This window comes from Manacus candei, unplaced genomic scaffold (genome assembly GCF_025592945.1).
Source record: "Manacus candei isolate 608988 ecotype Guabito, Panama unplaced genomic scaffold, ASM2559294v1 h1tg000035l, whole genome shotgun sequence".
Taxonomy (NCBI): domain Eukaryota; kingdom Metazoa; phylum Chordata; class Aves; order Passeriformes; family Pipridae; genus Manacus; species Manacus candei.
The window spans coordinates 3,035,742-3,060,178 of NW_026138083.1; the positions used below are offsets into that span (position 1 = coordinate 3,035,742).

Genomic DNA, 24,437 nt, shown 5'->3' on the forward strand with positions numbered 1-24,437 from the left:
ACGACCCAAACTTTCGGAACCCAAGCTGGGCTGATTCAGCAGCCCGGGGAAAACAATAAACACTGATCTAAACACAAAACCAGCACCCATAGCGTTACCATTATCAATAAGAAAATAAATATCTGCTCTCATGAGCCCCAAGTAAAAGCCCTTTTAAGTAAAAGTATTAGAAGAATATATCAGCTATAAGATATAACACAGGCGACTACCACCACAGGATGGGCATTTTTAACTTTCACTCTGAAATGACTGGATGATAAGAGAGTACAATATATATTTTGAATTCAGGGTGAGAAGATCTTTTTAATATAAGTGTTTTATGATGTAGTCATACATCATTTCTAACTAAAATGCTAAACAAAACACAGTCCCTTTCTGAAACACAGATAATGATGGATTTTTGTTATTCTGTTTTATTCCATAAGATAATTTTTCAACCCAAACTTTTATTTTATTGATGGTATAAGAAGGTCCCAGTACATCTTCTTTCATATCTGAGACACTTTCATGAAAACTGTGAGCTAAAACTCAAATGTCATTACACAGAAAGAATTCTTGGATATGTGATCATTTATTGGGATAGTCCCACGTGATGGGATTAAAGGAGATTAAAAGGACCAGGTATGTTTTGTTGATTGCTCTGGCACTTGAAAACCCCTCTGATCTCAGAGCAGGAGTTTTGTGGGTATTATTATAATAATAACGGGGATCTTGGAAGACAGGAGGTGGATAAGCAGAAGGAAACTAAATCCAATAATGTTTGTACTGTCACAAAGCCAGGATGGTTTGGGATATGATTTAATCCTATGGAGCAGAACCTACCTAACACTCCTAAGCAGGAGACAGACAAATACACACAGTAAAATAGAAGCATATCTGCAAAGTGAAATCCCTCACTCTTCCCCAGGCAAAATATTGTTCTCCCTCAACTCCAAAACTCACCAATAATTGGGCTGTGTGTGCCGAGCAAGAATCCCAACAAATCTCTGCCTCCTCCACTTTATAGCCTCGGCAAAGCACGACATCCAAGGAATTGCCTGTGCTTTCTGTCTCTTTCCTTGTTTGTTTTCATGTGTACTACCAAAACAGACTGTGCCAGTACCTATAAGGAACCAAAATATTTAAGCGCTGACTACTGCAAAAATATGAAACACCTTTTTTAGTACTTGGTTCAAACAGAGGGATAAAGGGGGAAGGAAAGTGGCATTCCCACCACTCCAGTGTGGAGGATGAGTGGCTGCTCACTGCCTCACTGCCTTTGCAAATGCCTTACAGTGTCTACCACAAGATAATTTCTCCCATAGTCTCTTGTCCCAGAGACTCCAAAGGTTGGCTTCATGTGCCAACCACATCCATTTTCTTGGATAAGTTTAACAGTTTAAAGTCTCTATTCCTTGTTGTCACCAGCAAATTCTGTCCTCATGTGTGCTAAGCCAACCTCAGAGGCTACAGATCATCACATCACACCCCTCTGACCTGCTCTACCACTTGTTTGTTGAAGAAGAGAGGTTTCCTTACAAGGACAAGTTCTGCCTAGCATTTGGCATACAATTAAAAAAATAGAAGTTGAAACATTTTTTTAAAGACTGCATTTTTTTTTTTAAAAAAGACCTTTCCTGAAACAGTTGATGTTAGAATAGGGGTGGGAAGTTGTACAGATTTTATCACTTCTACGTGTTTCAAGAAAATGTGAATTAAAACCTCAATTTGTAACACGTGCTGTAATCCATTCTTCTCATGAAGTCACCAGAGCAATACTGAGTTAGATGAGCTGGCCCATGGCAGACACATCTGCAGCAGAGACACAGGGCCTGCTTTTACAGCAGTTTAATAATAAATTAAAAAACCCCAGGCCTGTAGTTGTTCTTGTTTTGAGTTCTTACACTAACTACTTTGCCTATATACCTCCTGATGATTTTGGCTGTGGTGCCTAATCAGAACAATAGCTCAGAAGAAGCCAGCAGTCCTGGTTACAATTAGTTGGGACTATTTTAACTACCTGTTGGGTTGTTACAGATTTAAGAAGGACTGGCTGGTGAGAAGAGAGTTCTGGTAAAAAACATGTCTGCTGAGTTAGGGAGGCTTTGGAATTATTTTTTTTTTTAGATTTCTCTTTTAAGTTCAGCATCATGGTTTGTAAAGGCTGTTTTAAAAACCTAAGATACACTCCTTCCCTATTTTTCATGCCCTTTTCTGACTCTCAGCTCTCCAAGGCAGTCCATATTCCTTACTTACACACAGTGGCCAAGACAACAACATCCTGTCCCTGGCTGGCCTCAGAGCTCAGTCAGAACAGAAATAAAAACAATCTGAAGAACAAGTGCATCGCAGAAACAGTGTGATCTTCCCCTAAATCCTGCATGAAAAACCTCACAAAATCCACAAGGGAAAGTTTGACTGCATTAACAAGGAAAAAAAATTAAAAAGATCTGTGAAAGAAGTTCCACTTAAAATAAAAAGCAGCAGAGACCAAACTCTGAGAGTCCAGGTTTTGAATGAGCTTTCATTATTCATTGACCCAGGTTTCTTCTTTATATTATGCAGAAAGCAAAAGATTAAACTGATGCCAAAGGGAGTGGGGATGGGAGGGTGGGTGCAGTGGACAGACTGGCCCCACAGAGCTGGGGAAGGGGTGCTTTGACTGTGCTCAGGAAGAGGCTGCAGCACACTCAGAACTTCGCAGCACAAGGGTGCAGCAACTCAGCTAATTGGGGAAGATAAAAGGCAGGTTTTTATGAGACAGACACCATCATTATCGGAAATGAAGGATAAAAACTTGAGCAGCTACATCTTATTTTATCGCTGGGAAGTCTCAGAAGGAAGAAAGAATTATCAAAGTTTTTGATAGTTCCATTTAACCACAAGAAAACTATGTTAATGTAACCTTAAAGGTTTGACTACAACCTATGAAATCAAGGCAACTCACAGTTCAGGCCTCAGCTTCCTCCCTAAACCACCTGTAGTGCCCAGACTGTGTGAGGCACAAGCACTGCCTGATTGGGGAGAGTGTCACCTATATGGGCAGATCATACTGCTGACTCCTGTAACCCCAAAACCAACACCCAGCACAGCAAACACAGCCCTTAGAGCTGCACATAAACTGGTCTTACATTGTCTATGCTTTCCCTTTGTTTCATGTAATGAAAGTACAAAGGCAATAAGCAGTTTCATAATAAACCAATCCAACACAAAAATTCCTTCTCCAAAGCATGGCCAGGCAGCAAGAAGCAGGCACTTTAATGGCCAAGTTTAAAAAGCCCTGAAAGTCTGAGTTCCTAATGAAAATACTGACAGACCCTTAACCACACAGCAGCGTGAGCAGGCGCCACCATAATAACCATTTAAGCCCTCTTTTCTGAGAAAGGCTTGGCCCAGCAGAGCAGGAGGAGTAAACAGGGCTGGTAACTTAATGACCTTTGAGCATTAGCAGATGGCCTTTTTACGAGCACATATTAGCAGAACATGGGAGTTTTTAATGGCCACTAACAGGTGCCAAGGCTGCTTTTCCCCCTCTCTACCTACCCACAGCCAGTAAAACACCAATCGGTCCCGCCCCATCCTTTATTTCTCTTTACACCCCAGCATCTTGGATGACGCAGCAACATATGTCCTGCACCATCCTGACAAAGCTGTAGGTTACAAAACCAAACAAGAGCACCTCACCTTTGGGTAATGGTGTTGCTAGATGAGTTGTCACCACGATATCTCACCCAAGCTGTGGCCGGTTCAAGGAGGATGATCAAAATGGTTGCCCCCTTCTTTCTGGCTCGAGGCATCCAGTAGGAAATCCCAGCAGCAGGTTCCAAAGCTGTTTGAAAGCAGGAAGGAGTCAAACAAAGCCAAGGCAGGGGATTCCCCTCTGTTATTTTTAACACCACAGCGTTCACCTGCAACAACCTTCCTGACCCCTTCCCAGCCCACTGCTCCTACCAGGTCCCTGTTTCCCTGGCCCTATCCCATTAAAGACACCCCGGTACCTTTATCAGCTGGGCCCACAGCAAGCGTCCAGTTCATGACTCAGCAAATACTCCCTCACCCGGATTTACCCCGGCCCAGGAGCAACTCGGAACAGCACCCAGTCACATGCAAGCACCAAAATGGCTCCTCTGCCTTTATCTCTGCGGGCGGGTAGAGAAAAGCCCTCACAATTAATCTCAGGTGCTGCCTGATTAGACACAGCTCAGGGGTTACGAGCCTCTCTCGGAGCCCGAAGTCGCAGGGAGAGCCCTGAGGCGACCACGCCCTCCCCTCAGGTGCGGGGGGGTCACACACAGTGCGTGTCAGCAGGCACCGAGTGCAAAACTGGGGAAATTCAGGGAAAAACCAGCAAGAGCATGGCTGAGGAGCAGATTATGGCACCCTTCAGTCTTTGGGCTTCCCACTCTTGGCCTCTCTTCTCTCAGCCTCCCACTGCGGGCCTCCAAATCTCTCGTAGCCTCCGCTCCCTTGGCCTCCCGCTCTCAGCCTCCACTCTCCTGAGAGCTGCCATATGTCAGTATCTTATTTTTCCGTAGGAAAAAAGATAACACGGTACAAACTCCAGATTTTGTAACGAGTGGTGGCAGTGCCAATCTTACAACTGTCAGGTTGGAGTCTCTTATTAGAAGGAACATATTATGGCTGGGATTTGAGGCAAAACACCGGGGAAAGAGATTGGAAAACTCAGGAAAAAAAAAAAATTCCTTGATAGAACAATTAAAATTTGCCATGCAGAGGAGTTAATCATGTCCAGAACAGAGTTCCTGGAAAGCAGCACTGTGAGACGCTTCATGCAAAGTACTGCAAGAAAACAGATCCCAGCCAGGACAGCATGAGGCAGGGAATGCTGGAGTCTGCAGAAAATGGTGCATTAAACTGTCCACTGTGTGAAATGACACAGGAGAGGAGACGTGGAGCACAGGGAAAGCAAAATGGCAGCAGCAGTGCCAGCTCTGGGCTCTCCTGGCACCAACTGCTGCTGGCAAACTCAGCCCAGAGAGGAAAAAGAGGGTTCGTGACTATGAATCCAGCCGTGGTGCACAAGCCAGTGTGGGGTCAACTCCACGCATTTTTTAATAGAAAAAAACCCCAGGTAAAATAAGGAAGTGAAAAAGTTAAAGATGGAAGCTCCCAGTAGAGCAGGGCTGAAGGAGCCAATGCAGCCCCTCATCCTCTTGTACAGGGGTTTACATAGAGGTATAATACAAGTACCTTTCCCATTACCTAACAGAGAGATGCATTTGAAAGCTGGGCTAATGTCCAATGTGTTGGATATGTCCACAGGGTCATTTTCCTTCAGGCTCATGATTCCCTTTGGGGACTTTAACCTGTAGCACTGTTCAGACTGTGCAGCATTTCACAGGAAAATGCAATTTCTTGACAATGCAGAGGCCCAGGGTCTGCACAGGTGCTGGCTGAACCTGAAGAAAAGAAGGATAAAAAATATAATCAGAGCTTCAAGAAACTTTGAGAAGAGTGTATTGCCATGAAAAAAAAACATGAATTTGAGGTAAGAGAAAGATGTGCTAAAAGGCCTGATGGTCCAGTGACACAGAGCTGCAAAAGAAACAGGAGTAATTTACACACATGCCAGACCTGGCTGGAAGCACTGATGTTTACAGACCACCCCAAAGAGAGGATTAAGTCACAGTCTTGAAACTATATTGTCAATATAGTGACCTGGGCTTTATGTGACAGATGTGGGGACCCACACCCTGCAACCAAGCCGACCAACTCAGTCAGGATGCCCAGGAAGAGGCTTGGGGTAGCACCCTGCTGAGCCTTGAACTCGCACAGCCCTGCAGAGGCAGCACCTTGGAAATGCATTACAGGAGAAGACCAAACGTTTCATCAGCTTCCAGCAGGAAAAGGGAGAAAGCCCTCTGAAGTGGGTGTTCTTCCTAGGAACAGCAGGCCAGAGGAGGAGGGTGGTTATGCAGCTGAGCTTGAGGACAAGACACAACCAGAACTCATTAACTCACCTCTGGGGTGCTTGGTGGTGCCTTCAGGGAGACCACACAGCAGCACAGAAAAGCCCGGAGACTAATTGAACACAGTTAATCATTAGGTGGTTTGAGATACATTTGAATTTCTTTAATTGTGCTCATGTTGTTTGTTGTAGTTATTTTTGGCTGGGGAAATGGTAACTTGCAGGAACTTTGAAAAGAGACATTTGGAATGGACTCGTGTCACTCAGGGTTGGGGTGACACATGGCTAAGCCACCTCAGTCCCCTCCCAAGCCCTTCTAGTGACTGCCACCATCAGATGGCAACCTGCTCTGGTACATGCTCTTGAAAATGGGCATCACAAAACAAATGAGACCTGTGCCTCAAGCTATGGGAGGCAGATTTCTGCTGGAATCCACAACATTTGGAAAATAATTTGTTTCGTTAATGAAAACTGGCAGCAGGACCACAACCCTCCTAAATGCCACAATATAACTACGGAGCTGGAGGTCTAGGTTTTACCTGGCCTAAGACCTTACAAGCTGGAAATCTGCTCAGAAACTTCACCTCTGTAAACGTGGATGGATTTATGTTTCCACATCAAGACCTGGTTAATGCAGTGGATTTTTGTACATGAGCTGAAGAGCAAGGCCGATTTAGTGCAATGGTATAACCGGTATAACCACATCAAAGACAGCAGAGAGACACTCATTTCCAGTGGAGGGTTCATTCATGTGACTGGTGTTTGCTGGAGATCCTGAGATTATGTGTACACTGAAATTTAAAGCGAAAGAGGGTGAAAATTAAGAGGACTGAGGCAAAGGGAAAGGCTTGCAGGAGTCTTTGCAAAGCCGACACACAGAGGAGTTTTGTTCCAAACTACCTCGAATCTTTAAACTATTTCTCCCACCTTTCAGCTCTCCTGGCTCAAGCTCTGAACACTGAGACCCAAGGATCTGCTCTGCAGAGAGTTAATTCCTGGCAGACAAATTCATTTGTGGTGCAAGTCTCCAGACATTAAGGGTGTTATCCGCAGGGACAAATTTGGCCACTGGCTCCGTATTCAGCCCTGGATGAGCAGGAATGGCTTCCTCGACTTGCAGAGCTGATTTGTGCCAGCTCTGAATTTGGCCCTGTGTCTTTCTCTTTGTTCCATGTATAGTTAAATAGACAAGATGAAAAAACCATGACTAATTAGACTGTTAAATTAAACTGCTTTAAATTTATTTTATGTGATGCATAAAGTTCATAAAAAGAGGTATCCAGAGTAGTATCAGTGACCTTTCTCCAGGAGCTGCAGTCCACCCGGATGCTTTTTTGAACCAATTGGCTGAAAACTCCTGGATTTCTTAACACCTTTTATTCCCTCTCTGCCACTTTCAAACCTGAAGGATTTATTTTTATCAGTCCCTCACCCACATAATGACTTTAAAATTCCTTAGGTTCATACCTTAAAATATAGCTGGGAATTAGAAGTAATGCCAATTAACAAGTCAAGGCTCAAAGGCACTGATGGAGTTAGCTTGCACTTCTCCCTGGAAAACTGTCATAAGTATATATAAGAATCTGCACACCTCAGGATTTCTGTTCGGAGCACTCTTTTTCCAAGCACCTTTTCCATGATATTTGTGGCCTCACCACCATCGTGGTGCCTATGGATTAGACAGCCCTGAGCCAACAGGGGAGCAGCAAACATGTGCCACCCCACAAGTGCCTCCCCAGGCAGTTGCCTCCCTCCAGGCTCCGGACTGACAGCAGGTCCCAGCACCTCTGTTTGGACAGGCTTGGCCGGCAGGGCTGAGTTTGGACCCGCGGGTCTGTCCTCACCACACCAAAAAGGCAGTTTATGTGCTCCAGGTGTCGGCTGATTCCTGGATCTGAAAACCTGGAATTTCGAGACAGACAAAACCCCCTTATTTGATATGCAGAAGTTCCTCCCACTCCCATTTACCAGGCACACAGATAAAAAGCAATTTGGTTAGACCTCGTGAGCCTCTGCTCCAGGATCATCTGGCACATGAAGGAGGCCAGAGTTTAGTTCCCAGGTCTGTCGGTGGCTTCAGGCAAGTTATTTCACTTTCCCCAATTCAGTTTCCTCCTCCAGTGGTGCTTGCAATACCAAATAGTAGATTTTCCCTACGGCCACTGAGCACTCTTCATTTTTCTGGGAAAGCTGCTTTCACCCTTCAGGATCCCTGGCAGGGTAGGGGTGGCTGCAGAGACACAGGCGGTATCCAGGCATCTGGGGAGAGGGGCTCACCTGGGAAATTTGGGAAGTGGACAAGTTTTTTCTTTTGCTACCAAGACCTCCTTGCCTCCTCTTGCTGCCACCAGTTCCACTGTTAAAATGACCATCCCTATTTCACAGTTGTTAGGAGTGATACTGGTCATTCAGCTCCCAATTCCAGGATCAGGCTTTCTTCCTGTATGTTGTCACCATCTGCTAAGCCCAGTGGCCAAGCCAGTCCGAGTCAAATTCTGCCTGCGTGCACCTCCTGCAAGAGCTGCTGGTAGCAAAGTTTAGTCCCTTCTGAAAGAAAACCTCCATGAAACTTCCTCATACCCTCACACATCACTAGCTGGGCAGGACAGGATTGTGTCCTTGTGGCACTTGGGACGAGGCACGTGGTCTTTCCATGCCTTGGGAAGACAACTGGGGAGGGCAGATGGCTTTTCAGAAGCCTAAAATCGTATACTGTGGCTGCTGCATCCCCTGCTCCTGCTGATGCTGCACTTCCCTGCTTTGTGCTCCTTTATTTGGGAAGGACTCGTTCCCAGCAAAGGTGTGAATAGCGCTCCCTTCGCAGCTAATCCTGACACGCCAGCGGCCCAAAGCACAGTGTATTGCTAAGCAACACTTGGCAAAATCCATGCCAGGTTGTGTCGGTCCCTTTTGATGTTTCACAGAAGCATTGTCATTTCCATCTCTGGCATTGTTTCCAGCATTTTGGGTGTCAGTGTTCCTGAAAACCATCACAGAAAGGATGTTTATTGAACTGTCAGAGGGTGAATGATTGACACTAGGCACAAGTACTTTTCATGTTCAGGTTTTGGCATGCCACAATTGGATTATTTCCTGATAAATGCCATCCAATTCTACCAGATGGACCACTGAGAGATATGCCAACCTGTGTGAGAAATGGAGTAGATGCTCAGTGCCACTTATTGGTAGATGTGTGCTTCTCCAGTCTATCCTTTTGTGTAGCTGCAGGGTATTTCACTGAAGCAGTGACTTTTGTGATGCTCATAATTAGAAGAGCAAGGCAATTTTCATTGTTGAGAAGGGTGGATTTCAATGCCCAAATCTGATTTCATTCACCTCAGAGTGGAAGTGCAATACCTGTTCTTCTCCTCTCAGATTTAATGTGTTCTCTGCAATCTGAGCATTAAAGAGCCATGAATTTTGAAAGTCAGGTATTTCTCATATATAAATAATTTCAATAAACCCATCCTCTGCCTTCCCGTTCATCTTTCCTAATGGCTCATTTACAGATCCGAATGCAATACAAGGATTGTGAGGCAGGTAAAACATCTAAGAGTGAATACATTAAATGTACAATCCAAAGTTGATTAAACAGCTGAATTAATTTCATTTATGCTCAGCTGGTCTCGGGATGATGGAGGAACAAGTGACAGCACAAGGGGACAGGGTGCCCAAGGGATGGATATCCACAGTGGGGTAGGTTGTGGCTGTTAAATTGCCCCTGGAGCTATTGAGGGTATGTAGGGAAGAGGGATTATATAGGAAGAGCTGTTTCATGGACACAGGTGCCTACGCTGAGCAGAGGGGAGAAGGCAGGAACCATCTCCCACACCCTCACACAGGCACTGGGCGAGAAATTGCCACGGGGCACAGGAGCTTTGCTTGTTGGGTTTCAAGGGGGAGAGTTGCCTTTTCCTATTAGTTAGGGGTGATGCAGGAGGAAATCCCTAATTCTGCAGGATGGAAAGTTGCAGGCCCGTGAAAACACGATTTTTATCTCTGAACTGACCCACTAGCGAGACAAAAGAAACATGAAGTTATCTATTCCTGTAGTCCTCGGCACTTTAATATATACATAAAAAGCAGGGCCTTTGTACTACACCTAATGAGCAGAAGTGAATAATGTGGTATAATTAGCTTCCCTTTCTCAGCCTGCTCTCTCCGATATCTCAACACACTTCTGACAACAGCATGGTACAAGTGGTGACTGGTGCCTACATCTCAGATTTACCATCACTTCATTGTTCTGCGCTCACACATTTTTCATCTCTGCCATTATGAGGGCCTCTCTCCGCCGCACTTATTTCTGCATTTTAGCCGTTGGCTTAGTCACTGCCAGCTAAAATGAAACATAGCTCCACCAGAGGCTTCGGGGAGGAGCGGCTGTTATTGCACTGTCCCCTCTCCGGGGACCTGCGGTCAAACCCTTGGGTGCACACGTGCACACAACACCCCTGAAAAACGTGGCTGACTGACAGCTCAGCCCTACCATCACCTAAAAATAACAAGTGGAAAAACGTACAGTCCTTTTTTCTTTTTTTTTTTTTTTGGCTGGCCTTGATTAACTAAGGCCTGGATTTTGCAATGGTTTGTGCATCAGCCGATTTCTGTGTCTCGCCGGGGCTCGGGGATCACAGAGCTGTTAATTTCCAAAGTTCACAAAGCTCTGAGAAAAAGAAATGTATACAAAATAATACAGCTCCCTGCAGCCTCCAACTTTTCCACAGGAAAATGCAGAATAATAGCCTTTTTTGTTTTGCTGTCCTTACAAAAGGGAGTTGAGAGGCAAACTGATGATGCAGGACTTGCAAAAACCAGATAGATCAAAAAATCCTGCTCCCAAAACAACCCCCTGTAAAATTATGTTACTGGAGCTAGTTCCAAGAAAGTAACTGTGATTTTATTGCAGGTTTGTTAGTAAGCTTATAAATCAATTCAAAACCAAGCCTGTTTAAAAACCTGTTATGCAGAGATGCAGTAAAATGAAACGCACGCAGATAATACCACTGGTCTTGAGAACTTCAGAATTTCCTTAAAGTAATAACTTTAATTCAGTTCTTTCTGGCATAAACTTTTTCATCCCATTATGTCAAAAACTGTATTATCCATCCATTTGTCTGTCAGAACGATTCCCCCTGGGCCCATATACCACTGGTTCTTCTATTCTAAACCTCCCCATTACATCCTGCTATCAAGAGTCACAATTTTCAGCGAAAGTCTCTTGTGACTTTTGACAATGTTTTACAGTGAACTAGACCAGGAAGCTCAGAGTTAAAGGAAATCTTCCATTCTGGCAATGAATATGTAATAGGCATTACACTGTGCAGTACACCAAAAATGTAAGGTTCATTAAGTCTTTCAAAGGCAAGAACTTCCATGTAGCTTTGAATGAACCTGTCTTCGCGATGGCATTAGCAAATGATATTTTTGGGGCAGGAGATATTAATACTACACATTAAGGAACAAATTTGTTTAAATGCTCTATAGCTATGCATGGATGCAGATGATCCAGGAATAAATAAAAAGTGAATAGTCGTCCAACTTTATATGTAAATTGTCTTTGGCTTATATACATAAGAATGCTCTTCGCTACTAAATTCCTTCATATTAACAAGCAGGAGTGTAACTAATATATAAAATAAAGTCATTCTCTTTAATGAGAATGCTAAATATTTTAAAGAAATGCACAGCTATGAAATATTGTCAAGGGCATTTTTATACTTAAGTTTAAGAACACTTATGACTTAACTGTTGAATAATTTAACACATTCAGCCTTGAAGTACTATTTATGTATGTTTTTTAATGTTCATACTTATGTAGGCTTTTCTTTGCTCAGGATTTAGGACCTTTGATTTCTGTTTATAAAATTTACATCTTTAATCTCCCAGCTCTGCGCGTTTCCCCATTTGACTCCTGCAACAATATAGGCAAAAAAAAAAAAACGCTGAGAGGAAAAAAGGAGCTAAAAGCTTCGTGCAGCTTGGAACAGGGGCTGTGTGGATTTTAGCAAACATAAGGACAGATTTTAAGGAAATGAGCTCCAAGTAGAAAACCTCGATAAACATGAGCCACCTGTACAGCTCAAACGGAGGATTTGCAAATGAGTTTATGAGCTTTCTCTGAGAGGCAGAGAAAGCCCCAAGAAGTGCCCAGCTCGCCGTGGGAAACCTGATTTACACCACACACAGGTCCTTTCGGGGAGCCCCGTGCCCAGGCACCCGTGTGCTGGGGGGCAGGGGGATGGAATTCCCCATGCAGCACCTGCGTGGGTGGTGGGACACAGCTGAGGGTGGGGGGAAATGCCACCCAGAGCTCCCGACCCCTTGCGGGTCCCCGGGGTCTGCCTGAGCACAGACCCAACCACCACGTGAGCGGGGCAGGGACAGTGATCCTGAGAGCGCTTGGCTTTAAGGCTAACCTACCTCCACCACTGATCACCACAGGCATAAGTTTTGCTGAGTGATGGAGCAGGAGCCGAGCTCTCCCCGCGATCATGATATTGCACGAAATTTGCTCTGGGATAGATAAAAACATCGACCGAAACTGTTTACAGCGTATCTTGTCACCTTCCATTATGGTCTCTCGCAACACGCTGATGTTTCGTGACACAGCAGATGTAACTTGACATGTCATACACTGAGCAGAGACTTTCAGGAATTTCTAAGACACGTTTCTTTCAAAAAGCAGCGTCTCAACCAGACAGTTGGTCCACGAGTGCATTTAAAACCGAGGCTAGAAAAGCTGGGCTGAGATGCGAAGAGCTTTGCACGCAGAATATTTGGTTTGACTTTTCTTCTGTATTTTACGTGCTACAAGCCATGGGCAGGGAGATGGACAGATCATCTCGCACGATGGATGAGCTGCTGCCAAGCTGATGTTACTGTATAACTATGGGCCCCTCAGTACCCATTCTGCCTCTGATAGTCATCACTTGCCAGTGTCCAAATGGATTATATATATCTGGCATGTTTATGGTATAAAGGAAGATGAATCTGAATATCTGCGAACCTTGGGCTCACAGGATGATGCATTTGGAAGGGAAAGCAAGTTTTTCAAGGGCAGAAAAAAAGTTAGTAGGGCTTTATCAAAGGGAATTGACCTTACACCTCCTCGCATCAGGCTGCACTACTACACGTTAAGAGATCACTTACCCAGGGAGACAGAAGGAGAGCGTTAGGATTAAGAGTAAGAACCACCACATATTTTAGCAAAGGGACGTCTCTCTAGCTGGAAATTGTACACAGCAGTCACTGGCACACCAAGCTGAGTAATTTCTTTAGTGCTGATGTTTATTCAGACGAGCAAATCAGCAGAAGTAGTCACAGGGACTTGGTAGTGGGGGTTTCATGAAGTCAGATCACGGCTGAGCGGGAGGCACTTGAGGGAGAAGAACTGGGGGTCCCGGCCTGCCCTGCAAGAGACACCCCACTGAATCACAGCACCGAGCAAAAGCAGCTACTGGGCCACATCAGCTTCCCTAGTGGGTGCTCTGGGAAGTGGCTGCTTTCTAGGTCATGGGCACTATTTTCTCGGGAGAGGCAAAACGGAGGAGCATGGAAGACTAGAAGAACTGCGAGACACAGAACTATGTAGGATTTAAGACAAGAAAACTACTCCCTTGCTGCGCTGGACCAGATCCTCCGGCAGCGGCGATGGGCTCTCAGCACTGAGTCCATTTGCACTGACTCAGCATCACTGAAATGTAAGTATTGCCCCCACTGGGGTCTTTAACTCTGCAGCGCTGTCAGCACGGTCTTTGCATCCCAGGAAGGAGGTACCTAATTTGCTCAGAATCACCGCTTGGACTCACTCTGCCTTCGCTTTCCAACAGACCTGAACAAGGAGGCAATTTTGTTCCACAAAAGCAGCGTTAAATGAAAATATGTAAATAAAGAGAGAACTGGAGAGTGAAAACACTCATCATCTACCCTAAACTAAGCGACTCGGCGCATGTCCTTGGGATATCGGCAAAGGGATCCAGAAATCTCAACAGGAAGTCAAAGTTTACAACAGGAATTCAAGACAAAACGAATACTGCAGCTGTAATACACAAACTCACAGCCTTGCCAGGCCTCACTCCTTTAAAAAACACTGAAACCTCTGGATCTCATAGCTTCAAGGACCTCTTTTCCAAGAGTGCCTCCTGTAAAGCTTTATTTCCTTTTGAAGTCTGCTTTCTACTTTACTCTGTTTTTTTGCTAGGAATATATTTAGGTAGGAACTGGCCTTTACATCCACAGGCAGCCGTGGCTATCAGTCAATCTATCAGCAAACCGCTCATGAAGTTCACTACACAAAGGGTTAGTGCAGCTAGTACCACAATAATGTAGAAACAGAAATATTACAAAGTAAAGGCTTATAAAATAATAAAAATTCTACTTAGTTCAGATACCTCCCAGTGCCTTTGGCAAAATACCTTAAGCATTCCACATAAGGCGGGCATTGTCTTTATAAGATGGCACCTCATAAAATGGTATTAAATATCACCAACGGGGCTTCATATTTCATCCAGCAGGGTTTAGGCCAGACATGTTCTATATCACACATTATTAGAATGACATCTGCTTTGCAAGTTGTGTACCCAGGAGCATACCTTGATAACTCATTTCAGCACTCATTCTCGAGGCTTCTGTGGCTTCGTAATACCTAATATGTTTAACTCATTTTGAACAGAAGTCTAAAGCCTGTCGTGGCCCTCTGGCCAAAACTGTAGCTGTCAGGCAACGGAGCCAGCTATCAAACATTACTCATTTATCATTAGTGGTGATGCAGCTGTACAGAGAAATGTACCCACTGAAGTGAAGGGCTGTCAATTGTTCCCTGTATAATACTCCTCTCCTCAACAGGGCATTTCTCCATGGATGTATAGCTAGTGCACTTCGCTACTTCCCCATAGCGCAGAATTTATAGTAGCAAGGAAATGGGGAACATATTTTCATTTAAATGGGTCTGCCACGAGATGAATAAAGCAATCATCAATAGAATCTATAAGCAGAGATAGGTGGTGTGATGTTTATAAACATCACACATAGGCGTGTATCCATATCAGGGTGGGCGTACATGTGCACATACACACATGCCGTGTTTATAAATAAACTCTCTAGATCTGTATTGGTATTTAAAAACTGGCACATGATCAGTACCAAAGGCTCTGCTTCCTCTTTGCTCACCATTTCCATAAGACGACTGGAATGTGCAATTTAGGCTTCAAATTTCCATGTCTATTCTGCTTGCAAAACTCAAACACACGCTACCTTGAACTTCACCATCCTCAACTCCGCTCCCCAGGGAGGAAAACAGCCAGATTAAATCTATATGAGAGATCTCCTGACTGCAGACACTACTGCCTTTATTCACAAAGGCAAAGCACAGCAATGGTCTGGGAAAGCACCACAGTTAAGATACTATCTTCAGGCTCCTTTGAACCACTGCTGCATGCAAATATTTGTACACATGCATTATGAAGAGAGTGTGGCACAAGTCCCTGAATTTTGATTTTCCTCTGTAAAAGTGAGATACGGAGGAGTGAGACAGACTCTGGTGTTGAAGAGCAGAGCTCTGGCTCCCACGTCTGCCTTCCCACTGCCTCAGTGTGGCTTCTCCTCTGGAGCCCATGAAGGCCAAAGGGAATTTGCTCATTGCTTTCCAGGCATTCACACAGCTACAAAAATATCAAAAGTGGGTACTTCAGATCAGGAATCCAAATCCACCTCCAGCAAACAACCAGAACAGAACTATTGTTCACATGTTAAATTCTGACCTTGGTCCACCTATGACCAAGTTTCTGGCAAAGGTGGTCATGATGTTCTGTGCCTAGAAAATGATTTTAGCTCTTTAACTGAGGAGCAACCACAACCATTCTTTGAGTTGAGCATGAAGGTTGGCGTGACCTGGAACAGATGTGTTGCAAAAACCTCAATTTTATACCCGAATTGCCAACCATCCCAGATTCACCCCAAACAAGTTTGCTGAAAAATCACGTGAGCTTTCTCTGAAAAACTTCCAGAAAGCTTCTTATTGAACATGGTGCAACCAAGAGATTGACAAAACCACGGTCAGGAGGACTTTTGTTCCCACTTTAGGCCTTGTGCAAAATATCCATTAATTCTACCATGGATGAACAGCAGCTAAACAACTTTATATGTGTTATTACATATTTCTGGAACAGTTCCACCAAAGGTGCAGACACCCACTGACCAAAACACAGCTGCACTTCAGTTCTGACCCAAGTTTAAACATAGTTTCTAGCATCAACGTGGTTCTCATCCATAACAAGATGAGTAACAGGAAAAGGGAGGAAAAATGCAGCCCTGAAGGTTACAAACATGGGACTGCTTGTGGGGAAAAGCTCTCCACCAGGACAAGCCAGCATTAAACATAGGCAAACTTGGAGGTGCCCGGGGCAGCTGTCTCTTGAAGGGATGCCACTGAGGAGTGGCCTACTTTGTGTGTGCTGAGGATCTTCTTTTTCCTCCTCTTCCCCACTTCTGAACGCTATTTACATGCCACGGCGCAAAGTCTGCGCACCATCCATCCCTTCTGCTCTGACCACCGAGCCAGAAGGCTTTGCATTACTTTAGAAACACAAGGACATTTTGTGCCTTGCTGAAAATGAACGCGGCAGAAAGGAAGATGATGAATGACAAAGTTTTCCTGGCAGATGCAGGCTATAAAAAAAGATCATGATGTGGTGAAACAAGTCTAACCAATGGGGTTTTGCCAGAAACGCGGTGAAACAGGCTTCCAGTGTAAAAATGACACCATCGAATTCATAAAAGAAAAAAAAACAAAGCCAAACAGCCTAAAGCCTAACAGGCAAGCAGCAACTTGGGGCACAGTGGAGTACTAAGGAAAGTGGAAATAACCGCTTTTGCTTGTGATTTCCCTCCTCTACAGCCCATGGTCTCCCAAGGAAAGGACCTGGCACCTCACTGGCAGGGTGCAGATCGGAAGAGCAGCCAGTGGCACCTGCTGCTGGCAAGCTGGGCTGGGGCTCACCACGCTCCACAGAGCAGGACCACGGTTGTCAGGATCCCTCTTTGACCTGATCTGACCTTACCTGCACTTCCAGGTGCCTTTGGAGCCTGATGATTTCTTATTACCATGGGTCTGACCACAATAAACTTGGATGCATTTGTGTTCATTCCTGAGCTTGCTTATTTAATGTTGGAATGGGCAGAGGAGCACGGCAAGGAGGTGGTTAATGGTGGGTCCATTGCCCACATTTTATTTCTAAAACAGCAAAACTCAGCCTTTGAGCGGGGCCCCTCCTTTCTTTTTTCTTTTTTTTTTTAGCCAAACCCTGGACAGGATCCATCTTTCCAAGTCAGAAGGGATATACATGACTGTGTAAAATCCCAGGAGCCTCTCCTCAAAACAGCCACAGGGGTTTGCAAGCAAGTCACAGAAACACCCTCTTCACCCATTCCCCCGGGGCTGATCAAGCTCCCTCTGCAACACTCCTAGCTGCTTTGTGCTCAGAGGGAAGCAAGGCCTGAGCACAGGCTTTTAAAAAATATTACAACTAGAACATGCAGGAAAATTCTTGACTTTTTAAACACCCTTTTTGTAATATTACATGTTAGGAGAAATGATGGGTTTGGTTATGACTATCAAGTTAAGCAGGGGCTGGAGAAGCAAGCTGTCAGCTCTCATAGGAAACAGCCACAGCTGAGTTCTGTATGTTAAATATCGCTGAAGAGGGAAGAGCCGAATTCAAACTGCTTTGGGTGACTAAAATGAACTTGATCTTATTATTGCACCATGATTTTTGGGGGGTTACTTTATCTCCTATACGAGACTCATCTTTCTTGTTGCTGTTCTATGTCCTTGTAACCCCACTGCACCCCAAAACCCCTCTGTTCCCTAATCCAGGTGTCCTTCTCTCTTTAGACTGTGCTCATATCACCTGCTCCCGTTCCCAGCTGTACCACCACCACTTTACTTCACGAGGTCTCCTCAAAATCCCTGCAACACTGCTGACATGCTTTGGGCAGAGATGCTGGGAAAACAGCAACAATAATTTGGTAGCTGGCAGCCTCAGGGACCGGCCGGGAAGCGGCCGAGCAGCGGGGCAGCGGGAGGGCTGGGAACCACACTGTGCTCCCGCTGCCCCATCCCTGCAGAAACCACCTCCTGCCCCGAGTTTCTGTGTGAGCCTCTCTGGCTGCTGAGAGGGGTCAGTGTTCGTTTAAAACACGCCTCAGTGCACCGCTGTTTCCCACAGCTCTTCGAGGTTCGCGTTATGATACAGCGGGTGAGTCATGCACAGATTAGTCATGGAGGAGATTTATTCTTGTCTGCAGAAAGTCCAGCATGACTAAAGACAATGTAAGTTTGGCACCAGCTTGTTTCGGTTCTGGCCGGTGCCAGAGCTGAGCTGTGTCTCATCCCCAGGTGTGCAGCTCAGCCTGGTGAGGCCAACAGGGCCACACGTCCCGTTTAATGCCTTTCTGCCAACACCAAAACTTCAGCAGAGCCCGTGAGGGCAGTACAGAATGAGACCAACCCTCTCACAATCTTCAGGCTAAAATAATTGATTATTAACCTTCACCAGACCAGGCTACTGGTGTGCAAAAGGTTCCAAGTCCTAGTGAATCCTCCACGTCTCCCACCAAAGCTTACCAGTCACTTGGATGAGACCTTGGCTTCATCGAGGCTGGTAGCAAAACACTCATATAAGCCTAAGGTTTTACTCCATAGTGATCAAATTGTGCAGGAATCTAATTTCCCTGCACATCTACCAGTCCTAGAGCAGCAACCCTCTAAATTACTCCTGGAGATTTTTTTAACTGCAAAAATTGCTTTTTTGCATTTCATGGGGACAGTAAGAGATCCAGCAATAACAACACATTTCTGACTGGGAAACTGTCTGGAATCCTCCACAATGCTAACTTTCAGGTAATTTTTCTTGGATGAGTTTACATAGTAAGTGTAAAATCCTACCTGCTGATTGTGGTGGTAGTCACAGGTCTGTGGGACACTTCGTCAGAACTTGGGCTTCTGAAACGAGAAAATGTTTTCATTCATATTTTAAAATTCCATTCATTAACAGGTGTATAAGGTTTGACTTCTTCAAAGTATGCTGCAGACACAGCCTAATAAATCTCCATGACACCTCACTGCATCTCCATTTTATAGATGTGGTGATTCGAATATATCCAAGTGAAATGACTTGCCCAAGGCTAATGAAGGAATCAATGTCAGAGACAGGATTAAAAGTAGAAAAATTCCTGGCCCCCAGTCTCATAACCTAACTGTGGTCTGCATTTCACTCATATGAAAACAGGAAAGGGAAACACATCTATTTTGAATATTGTGGAGAGTAGTTCAGAGCAGATGGGCAGCCTGATGTTTTAAAATTGCTTTACTTTGTCATAAAGTATCAATAATACACAGGATGTGGTTCTTGTCCAAGAGAATACCAAGGTGTGAACAGCACAATATGTGTCACTGGTAGCTTTTAGAGCAGCACAGGTAGCACTAAAAGAATAAAATAAGGACAGTCTTTGAGACGTCTCGCTTGCCCTGTTCCTTAAAACGAATTTTTTCCTGTGTGCTACACAGTCAGTAAAAGCAGCTTTGAAGCTGATGAATACCTGTTGGGTAATGAATCTGTACCGAGACACCTATTGTCACATCTCAGAGGCAGAACAAGAGGCCTGTAATGCCCGTTGCTCAAATATTTTGGTGGGTCTACCCACCTCTTTCTTAGATGCTGACACAGAGCGAGGCAGCATCTTCTCTGTCGCCAGAACATAACGGGAAGACAATGCACCTGTCTGGCTGTGCAGAAGAATAATTTAAAGGAAGGGGGAAAAAAAAAAAAGGAAGGTACACTTGTGTCATTAAATATTGATGAGTAAGATTCATTGAGTGAGTTGGAGACAGTAGGATATGGCTTGAAATAAAACCCCATGAGGGCCACACCCCCTAGTATGCCCAGGGCCATCCCTTTAAAGGTAGGACAATTATAATTAATTGAGCAATCTGACAGAAACCATACATCCCTACACTGGAGCAGAAAGTGACACTGTGCATGGAGCCATCATGGACACCTGAAGGGTTAATACTGGTTCACTAGACCAAGGACAGTAAATTCTGCCTGTGGCTACCACCAGTCTATTGTATTATTATTGCAGGCTTTAGAAATAGCTTTTAATTTTAACCCTTTCCAGCCCTCCCTACTATTTTCTCTTTATAAATAATTGGCATTGAATAAAATGGCATGAAATCCTCTCAGTCCTACCCTTCAATGATTTCTTGTCACCTTCATCATTCAGAATACTGTGCAGAGCAAAAAAAAAAAAAAAAAAAAAAAAATCCAAAGAACCTGGGCCTTCTTTACCTGTAACTTTCAATGTTGCCACAAAACCGGGCCCCTTTCATTTTGTTGTGATCAGTCCCCACTATTTGCTGCAAGGACGAAGAATCCCATCCACCACTCACTGGAAACCATAATGTGAGTATTCAGAGTTGTGACAAACACACAGACTGAATACAGATAGCCGTGTCCCCCCTTCAGTCTTCCCGACACCTGCATCCATTCACCTGACTACATTTTGAAGATGACGCACTGGGAATTGTTCACGCCTGTAGGAGCTGACAAATCAAACACGCAGGAACCATTGGTTACCTGTAATGCAGAAATCTCCTTCTGGATAACGATTTCAGCAATATGCTGAGCACATCCTCAGCCTTAGACAGGCTAAAGAGAAACAACCAGTGGAGAAGGGATTATATAAAGGAGTGCAGGGGACAGCAGAGGACTGACTCAGTGACCCAGGAGGTCCTTTGCAATCCTATATTTCTAGGTTCATCTCTTCATATTGAAGTTGATGGGAGACATTTCCACCGACTTCAAAGGGCTTTTATCCAGCCCCAGTTTCATTTCTTTTCAATATATAGATGCAAGAGTAATGTCACGCATGATTTTTGTGAGACATGCTAATATACAATCAGTTCTGGGAGCAGCAGAATGAACCCAGGTGGATAAATTGTTCATCCCAAAATGCTAAACATGCCAGGATCTGAAAAATATATCTCCTCGTATCTAAAGTGCAGACAAGTCCAGAAATGTCACAACTGGATTTCCAGTCATCATTAGCCATAATCAATTATGCCAAATAAATTGACCCGTTATCTACTTGCACTTCCTGCGAGCTACAGGGACAAGGTGAACAAACATTTTTGACCAGGGGATCAGCTCAGCACAAGGCTGGCCCATGTTTCCAGCAACAGGAAGGAGAGTCCCAGCATGAAACCTGTAGCTATATCAGGAAGGTTATTTAACTTAATGGGATGTTGCTTGTTAGAGACACAAGCCACAAAATGCTCTGGAAAGAATTGTGGAAGCCCAGTGTTGATGAACACAGAAACAAGGAATGAGAAGGTAGAACTGGGCTGGTTTATAATTGCACAGTGTTTTCTCTTCCTCTCTTTTTTCTCTGAGCAGGCATTCAGCCTGCTCAGCAGAGTCACTCCAATATGTTATCTAATGGCTTCATCTTTACTTGTGAGATCCCCCATCTGTGGCCAGACCGTGCCACTGCCTCGTTCAGCTGAGCAAGGGAACATTCACTCGCTCGCTCAGATCTTGGGAGACAGGTCTTGCTCTAGAGCAACAAAAAATGAGCTGCTCCTTAGTCAGGTCTGAACCTCTGCACTTAAGTCAGCCTTTGATGAAACTTTCCTCCAGATTTGAACACTGCTCTTTATAGCTGGGCAATCTGCTGGCTCTGTCCTTTTTGCTCCTTACACTGGCATCATTCTGATCTATGTGGTGGTCTCACATTTTCCTCTAGAGCTTTCTGCACGAGCCTTGTTTCCAAAGCCCAATAACACAAGCAGTGATTTCTAACCTGCAGTTGCTTCAGAAGGATGGATGTTCAGACACAATCAGTCCATTTTGCTATTTTTTCACCTGTTATACAGTAGTTGCTCCCGCTGTTTGGATGCTGCTTCTTTACTCACTTTCCTTTCCAATCTCTTTTGTCTTCATAATGTACTGTAAAACTTTAAGTGATTTATGAAACATGGAAAACTGTATCGCATCCAGTTCAGTTCTCCTTAAAGCAGAGTCATTTCCTCCTGTTGGGTTGAAGGTGCCTCTAACTAGGATGTTCCATGGAAGGATTCAGCCACCCAGGAGCATTCACTTTGGCTCCTCAGATGTGGTGAGTCTTTCCAATGACCAGGGCAGAGAAATGACACCACACCATGAGATGGCCATGATGCTGAGATAACCCTGACATGCATTCAGGGGTTCTGAGTGCTTTGGGGCATCTTTGTACTACGTGAGGTATCACACACAGGATCCACAAGTGGCACAGGTCTGATGGAGTCAGATGGAAGCGTCATTCCCAGGTAGCCCATATTCGGGTGCCCATCACTTCATACAGACCTGCAGAATCGCTCCAGCTGACTCCATGGTTATCTCACCAGCAGCCACACATCACAGAGGAAAACAGTCCTGGTTTGCTGTAATTTGCCAGTGTCATCTCCTACCAATGGAAAGAGAAGCACGGGAACGGCAGAGCTGAGCTGATTTGCTCTGGCACCAGCATTCCAACGTGGCAAGATATACCTATGACTGTCACATACAAATTTAGTAGATAGCATGCTTGCTTTTTATTTGATTTTTAGCAGGTCTCTCCACAATAAATATAAGAGCAGAATGCATAAACAAAGTGCCTGGCACTTACAGTTTATCTTGGTGACGGAAAATTTGATTGATGGTAAGTTCAGAAAGTGGCAAATTTTCAACACAGGGCTAAATAACCTTTAGTTGTTGATTTTAATTATTTATTTTTTTTAAGCTCAGTTTCTCTTAGCCTTCACATTTCTTGTCTTGAAGCTGCTTTGTTCTAGTGTTCCATCTGCTGGGTGGGGGGAAAAAAACCCCTGCCCTATTTGATCCTTTTGTATTTTCACTGATCAAGTTTCTTATTACCAGGTTAAGAATTAAATTAAGAACTTTTGCATGTCACATTGCTTCTTGTTGTCTCTTCCTGGGACAGAACCTGTGAGACAGACCTTTATGCTTGCAAGATGCTAATTTTGAACCTATCACTGTTCCTGCAACACCGAAAGAGTGGAGGGGGGCAAGGCACACAAGCAGAATGAGGTAGCTCAGGGGAGATGCCAGTCAAAAAAGCTCCATTCATAAAGCATAGAAGGAAAGATTATTTTACAGAGGGGGAAATCGAGGCACAATCTTACAGTGATTTGTGTCCAGGAGCTTCTGGCTGAAGGGCAAGCTCAAGCTGGACCCCATGGTTCCTAATCTTGTGCCTTAGCAACAAGACCACTCTCCCTCTGCACGCAGGCTCAGAGAGAAGCTGTGCAACCTTCTAGGAGGGAATCCTTGCTGGATTAAGCACTTTGCTTGCTTTCCTCTTCTCACCCCTTTCCTCCTTCAAAGCATGGAGGATGGGGAGGGGGCCAGACAGTGAAACGGTGCCCACCCCCCCTCACTCCTCAGCCCACCCCACAGCCAGTGGGGTCCTGGGGTTCCCCAGTGGCCCCCGAATGCCCACACCCCTCGGCCGGGGAGGAGGGATATGATTTGTAATTGCAATATTTTCATTACCGTCTCTTAGTTCTTTGCACACTAATGTCAAGAGCTTTGTCTTTGTAGTGTTATTGGCATTTTTCATCATATTCATGAAGTGTGGGTCAATTTTCTTCAAAAGGCTCACTTCGCCAACTTGCCACAAAGACAGACAGTAATAAATTCTACTAGTGCACAGCGAAGGCTTCGTAGCTGCAAGCAACAATAAAAAGCAATGAGCTGGGTGTCACTAAGTAACTCCAGTTTACACTGCATTTTCTTCTTTTATTGAAAACTCAGAATATGAATTTATTAATGAACACACAGGCCTACTTTGAAGGGGTGGGGTGTAGGGGGGGGGGGCCCAAGTCAATTTATTTGGTATTCACACAGTGTGTGCCTACATTGTATTGTTTCATCATTTTATGGCCAGGCACAGCTTGTTAGGCTGTGGCCCTCCAGAAAAAAGCAGGCTCATATAGCAACACCTTGACGTAGATGTACAGCTGCTTTCACTGTGGCTGTCTCACCTTTAGCCCCGTCTGTCTACTGCCGGCTTTCATTTTCCGCATTCATACATCAATAAGCTTTGCATGCTGACACCTAATTTTGCAGGCTACTTTGGTTATGGAGGCCATGTTTTGCATATCACTACCCACCCCCTTCTGACATCTACTGCCTTTAAAGAGGGAGAGAATAGAGAGAGCACGAAAGAGGGATTCTTTTCTTCTCAGCCTAATCAGAGATTTCTTTATATTTGTCAAAAGCAGATCTGCCAAATCAACTTTAATTGATTCTTCCACAGTTCTCATGTATGATTTTTGAAGGACTGGGCTTGTGTTCCAAGACACAGTGTTGTGTTTCAAACAAATATGAGGTTTCTACAGTAAATCAAATTTGGATGCCAATTAGTTAGCATTTTCCATTCCAATTAAATTTGAGACCTTTCTGATTTTGAAAGACTTGTGTGTCTATGC

The 24,437-nt window shown here is 44.5% G+C and overlaps 1 long non-coding RNA gene across 2 annotated transcripts in view; it reads right to left on the reverse strand.

Annotated features, from left to right (window-relative positions):
* Positions 1-24,437, reverse strand: part of LOC127473362 (uncharacterized) — a 277,370-nt gene that overhangs the window by 171,507 nt on the left and 81,426 nt on the right. The window contains exons 7-9 of one of the 2 annotated variants that reach the window (XR_007905379.1): positions 18,855-18,911; positions 5,203-5,399; positions 3,664-3,808 (exon numbers count right to left, since the gene is read on the reverse strand). This is a non-coding gene — a long non-coding RNA (uncharacterized LOC127473362). Of the gene's footprint in view, positions 1-3,663; positions 3,809-3,977; positions 4,023-5,202; positions 5,400-18,854; positions 18,912-24,437 lie in introns of those variants that run through there. The other variant, XR_007905380.1, reaches the window with a different exon arrangement.